Source organism: Pan paniscus, chromosome 5 (genome assembly GCF_029289425.2).
Source record: "Pan paniscus chromosome 5, NHGRI_mPanPan1-v2.0_pri, whole genome shotgun sequence".
NCBI lineage: Eukaryota > Metazoa > Chordata > Mammalia > Primates > Hominidae > Pan > Pan paniscus.
The window spans coordinates 162687097-162693205 of NC_073254.2; positions in this window are offsets into that span (position 1 = coordinate 162687097).

Here is a 6109-nt window from a genome sequence, read left to right on the forward strand (position 1 = left end):
GAGCACCCTTTCTCAGCAAACGTAAGTGGTGAGTGACCCACATCACCAACAGAACTGTGCTAGGAGCATGTGGCTGCCATGCTCCAACCCTCAAAACCTCACTACTCCAGTGGGTCTTGCTCTCGGTGTGAAACAGTCTCCAGAATTCTGCCTGAAAGGTAACCACCCAGCTCTCACTCATGACCCCTGCTTCCACTTCTAAGAGCAGCTACTTTTACCCCCATCTATCAGGAAGACTTGAACCTCTCACTGAAAAGACACCTATCTTTCACCACCATGAGTGTAAAAGAGAATGTTCTCATATGCCATTGTTTTTTATGAGTCCCCAGTGGAATCCCTCTTGCTTCTTCTCACAGCCTCTGTCTCCAGGTAAAGAGAAAGGAGACTCTTCTGGTAATGGATATTTCTTCTCAACTGAATCCTTTTTTTTTTTTTTTTTTTTTTTTTTTTTTTTTTTTTAATAAGAGACAGGGTCTCACTCTGTTGCCCGGGCTGGAGTGCAGTCACAGCTCACTGCAGCCTCTACGTCCTGGGCTCAAACAATCCTCCCACTCAGCCTCCTAAGTAGCTGGGACCTACAGGCACATGACACCGTGCCTAAGTTGTTTACTTTTTGTAGAGACAGGGTCTCACTATGTTGCCCTGGCTGTTCTCAAACCCTGGCCTCAAGGGATCCTCCCACCTTGGCCTCCCAAGGTGCTGGGATTGCAGGCATGAGCCACCAAGCCCAACCTGAATCCCTTTATAACAGTTGAATTTCCAGTAGCCAAAAGAAACTCCAAAGACCTCTGCTAGCTTTGGTGAAAGCTCAAATGCTGCAGTCCCAACCCCCTTTAGGGGATGCTGCTCATCACCTGCTGACAATGTCCAAATCGCCTACCCTTTCAGCAAGCAAGCATTCCCTTCACTTAACTCCTCACAGAGCCAAGCACGTTACAAAAATATGGAACAAAGTATTTTTTGTGTGTCCTGGCAGCCTGACTTGGTTGAGAGTGCAACTGCTCAGCCTCCTGGACTGCTTGTGTTCCACAGCCCTGACAGCTGTGAATCTGCCCCTGGGAGGGAGGTCAAAGTTCTGAGGGAGGGAAATTGGAAGTGGATTTATCCTCCTATGAATATCATCACACCCTCAATACCTGTGCGGTTTTGTTTGTTTGTTTTGTTTGTTTGTTTGTTTTTCATTAGCAGGAGCTAACAGAAGGCATATTCTGTGGAGTGTCGGGGAGTGGGGTAGGGGGTGGTAAGGAGCTCCTCTGAGGCAGGTGGGGCAATGAGATGATAATAATTCCAGGAGTCAGAAATTATGAAGTCTGCTCCCAGCTTCATCAGTCATGTGCGTGGGACCAAGGGCAAGTGTCCATTTCCGCATTTCCAAAGCAAAATGATCTCTAAGGAAAGCACAGTGGGGATGTCATGGCCTTGCCATGCCTGCAGCTGGGGAAATCTCAATAGAAAAACAAGTGGGGCACAGCAGAAATTATTTGAGGAGTCAGAAGGCAATATAAGGAAAAGTTAAAAGTACTATCTTCAGTGCTTTAAGAAATGAACAAAGGAATAATTATATTAAGGGAATAGTGTATGAAATTCTTTTCCACAAGAACTGAGGCTACTGAATTTCAGGAAGAAACACAATTCTTAATATTTGGATCAGGCATTGCACATGTAAGAATTGAATGTTCCCATTTCCTGAACATGCAGAGCCTTTGTTCTCCATATGCTACCTCTATGCTCCCTGCACGGGCTTCTCGTCAAAATTACACAGAATGCCCATATCTTGGAGAACTGGGATGATTTTGCATCTAACAACTTGGCTTCCAATTTGGATCCCCTAGGAAATGAAATTCCAAGGGGAGATTTAGTCTAAATGAAGCCCCCACAGGAAAAGCTTGCAGGGATGCCAGCTCTAGCTTTTCCAAGCTCCCGCAGTAATGCTGAGAACGACAGGCAACCAACCATCAAGAAGAGACAAAGAGCCAAATGTGTTTCGCAGATCTAATCACACTGTGAGCCTGCCGGTGAATGTCTAAAGATGTCCCTGTCAGCACAGGCTGCTCCATCATGGACCCAAGGAAGCCCCATCACTTGGGATCTAAAACTGGCCAAACAGTAGGCTGACACATCTCCTTAGTGGCCGCATTGTTCAGACAGGGAAGCCCACAGTGTGTCCTCATTCTGAAGGTCTTTTCCTTTGCGGGTATCTAAGGATCCGCAGGCTGGGAGCTTCCTGGGATGAACAGAAGGACTGGGTCTGTGCATGTTCACACATCTCATTTCATTCACTCACACTTCAAAAGGCTTCAGCTTATGTTAAAATTTTAGCTCTTTCTTATTCTCAAATCTGTTTTTGAAGCTGCCACCAGTATGCCTGAGTTCCAGGTATAATATATAGCTCTTCACTGCCTCCCACTTCCAAGCCTTGCTACCAAGTATGCCACTCACATTTTCCCCTTTCAACACAAACCTGATGCTTTTCATGCTTTCCTCGGCAAATGATGGATGGTAGCTGAGCTAAATATGGAGACAGGGGTTACAGACACATTTTGTTCCTGTTAAATGTTCTACTTCTTGTGTTATTGCTTTCTCTGCTTCACATTAACTCACTTCCTTCCTGGTTTCTAAAATGTAGGTGCCTATGATTGGAACCTTGGAGGCTGAGAGAGCGACTTCATATTCTAGATCTATCTTTAGGTCTAAAGAGTGCCTCCATTTACCTGTAATTTCCCGTTAGAAGGGAGTCAATCACCTGTCACTTTTGTGGTCTGAGACGAACAAGCTGCCTGAAATTTGGGACACCTGTTGTTTTGTCTTCCACCAATGAAATGAAGAGTAATTATGAAAGTGGCATTTCCGGAAGATTACTGTTCCAAGTTTTCCCATAACTTTTAACAAGCTAAACTTGGGGTCTTGTGAAAATTCATGAATGCTGACAAAAAAGTAGAGGGCTCAGGCTTTGGACATGATCACAACGAACTTAGTCTCCTGTTTCTACCTCTCACAAGCTTGTGACCTTGGGCAAGCTGTTTACACTTTGCTATAGCTGGCATGTTGTCGTCCTAACCTCCTGTGGAAATTTGATCCCCAGTGTTGGAGGTGAGACCTAATGGGAGGTGTTGGGTCATGGGGGCAGATCCCTCATGAATGGATTAATGCCTTCCTCGAGGCGGGGTGAGTGAATTCTCGCTATTGATTCCCAGGAAAGCTGGTGGTTAAAAAGAGCTTGGTGCCCTCCACCCCTGCTTCCTCTCTCATTGTGTAATGACTGCACAACTGGGCTCCCCTTAGCCTTATACCATGAGTGGAAGCAGCCTGAAGCTCTCACCAGAAGCAGATGTTGGAGCATGCTTCTTGCACAGCCTGCATCATCGGGAGCTAGATAAACCTCTTTTCTTTGTAAATTACCCAGCCTCAGGTACTCCTTTTTAGCAACACGAAGACACAGTTGGAGATCCTTAGTTTCCCAGTCAAGGTGCCCACATTGCAATTAGGTGTCATATCTCTTTAGTATCCTTTAATAGAGAATGATTCCCATGTATTTTTTTAAATTTTGTTTATTGTTGTCTCACTTGATGTTGACATTCAGAACAGTTATTTTGGAGACTATCTCACATTTTGAAGTTGTCCTGTTTTTTCCTCATGATTATATTCAGGTTTTCAAAATGTGGCAAGAATATTACAAAGTTGATGTATGTCTCATTGCATCTCATCGAGTGGCACATAATGCCAATTTGTCCCCTCAGGAGTGATACCAGGTTTGATTACTTGTTTAAGGTGGTTTCTGCCAGATCTCTCCATTCAAAAGGAACTTCTTTTCTTTGTAATTAATAAATAATATTCAGTGGGGTAAAATTTTGAAACTTAATGAATATTCAGCTCCTCAAAAACCTTTCAACCAATAGATTTGGAATATCTTAGTTATCCTTGTATAAATCATTCATTTATCATTTATCCACTGAGGTTTACAAAATGTTGATTTTTTTTTTTTTTTTCAGATGGAGTCTCGCTCTGTCACCCAGGCTGGAGTGCAGTGGCACAATCTCGGCTCACAGCAACCTCCGCCTCCTTGGTTCAAGCAATTCTCCTGCCTCAGCCTCCCAAGTAACTGAGATTACAGGCATGCGCCACCATGCCTAGCTAATTTTTGTATTTTTAGTAGAGATGGGGTTTTACCATGTTGGCCAGGCTAGTCTCGAACTCCTGACTTTGTGATCTGCCCGCCTCGGCCTCCCAAAGTGCAGGGATTACAGGCATGAGCCACCACGCCTGGCCACAAAGTGATGATTTTTGAAGTCTATCATTTTTTGTTTCTTCTATACATATTAATTGGCTTTACTTGGTTTTTTAAAAAGCCAACAAACAAAATAAAACTTTTCCTTTCTTTCTCTCTCTCTTTCCTGGTGATATTTTTTAAATCAATGTGCCATTGCCATGATTACTTTTATTGATGTTTGAATTGCCATAAATGTGGTCAAAGGGGCTTCTGTGAAATTTCAGCTTTGTTTTGTTTTGAGTGACTGATTTAGTGTTTACAATATACATAGCTATCTTATCACAGTCTACTTTCAAATAACATTATACTGATTTACAAATTGTTCGTGACCATTATAATAGCACGTATCCATATCTCCCCTCCAGCCTTGTGTGCTATTGTTGTCATGTAATTTTACTTCTATATGCTTTTATAAATACAATAATAATTATTTTTGCTTTAAAGTCAACTATTTTTAAAGAAATTAAAATGAGAAAATTTTTCTTATATTTACTCATATTTTTCGTTTTCTAGTACACTTCATTTCTTTGTGTGGATCTAAATGTCTACCTGGTATTTTGCATTTACTTGAAGAACTTTAACATTGTTCTAACACGGGTCTGCTGGTAATGAATTCTCTGTCTCTCTCTCTGTCTTTTTTTTTTTTTTTTTTTTTGATACAGGGTCTCACTCTGTCTCCCAGGCTGGATTTTGATGTGATCTTGGCTCACTGCAGCCTTGACCTCCTGAGCTCAAGCAATCCTTCTACCTCAGCCTCCCGAGTAGCTGGGACTACAGGCACACACCACCATGCCCTGCTAATATTTGTAGAGACAAGGTTTCTCCATGTTGCGCAGACTGGCCTTGAACTCCTGAGCTCAATCCTGCCTTGGCCTCCCAAAGTGCTGGGATTACAGGTGTGTCACCGCAACTGGCCTGGGTTTTCATTTTTAAAAGCAATTTTGTCACGCTTCATTTTTAGAAGACATTTTTGCTGGTTATAGAATTTTAGATCCATATTTTTTCTTTCAGTACTTAAAAAATGTCACTGTCTTTTGGCTTGCACAATTTCTCACAATAAGTCCACTGCCATTCTTACATTTGTTTCTCTGTTAATAAAATGTTTTACTTTTTAGTTGCTTTAAACATCTTTTTTCTTTAGCATTAGTTTCAATAATGGGAATGTACTATGCTTTAGTGTGGCTTTATTTAGATTTATTTTGTTTGGGTTCTTTGAACATCTCACATCTGTGGGTTTATAGGTAAATTTGTTTGTTTGAATCAAATTTGGAAGATTTTTTTGCCATTATTTCCTCATATTTTTTTCTAGCTTCTTCTTTCCCTTCTTGTAATAGAAGTAATTGCATGTATATTATACTGCTTGCTACTGTCAAATAGCTCATGGAACTTTATTGTTATTTTTGTATTTGTTTTGTTGGGTTTTGCTGTTGCTGTTGTCCTTAGTTTTCTTCTTTTCCCTCTTCTCCTGGTCCTCTTCTCTTCTGTCATTTTCTTCTCCTTCTTTAGTCATTTTTCTCTGTGATTCATGGGTTAGTTTCTACTTCTATGTCTTCATATAACCTTTGAGTCTACAGTGCCTAGTCTGCTGTTAATAGCATCTAGTGCACTTTTTATTTCAGATATTGTATTTTTCATCTTTAATATTTCTGTTTGGGTCTTTTTGTATCTTCCGTTTCTCTCCTTATTATATTCATGTTTTCCTTTATCTTCTGGTGCATACCAAGCATATTTATAGTAGTGTTTTTAATGTCTTTGTCTGCCAATTTCATCATCTCAGTCATTTTGGGGTGAATTTCTATTGATTGATTTTTCTCCTAGACATGGGCTATATTGTACTACTTC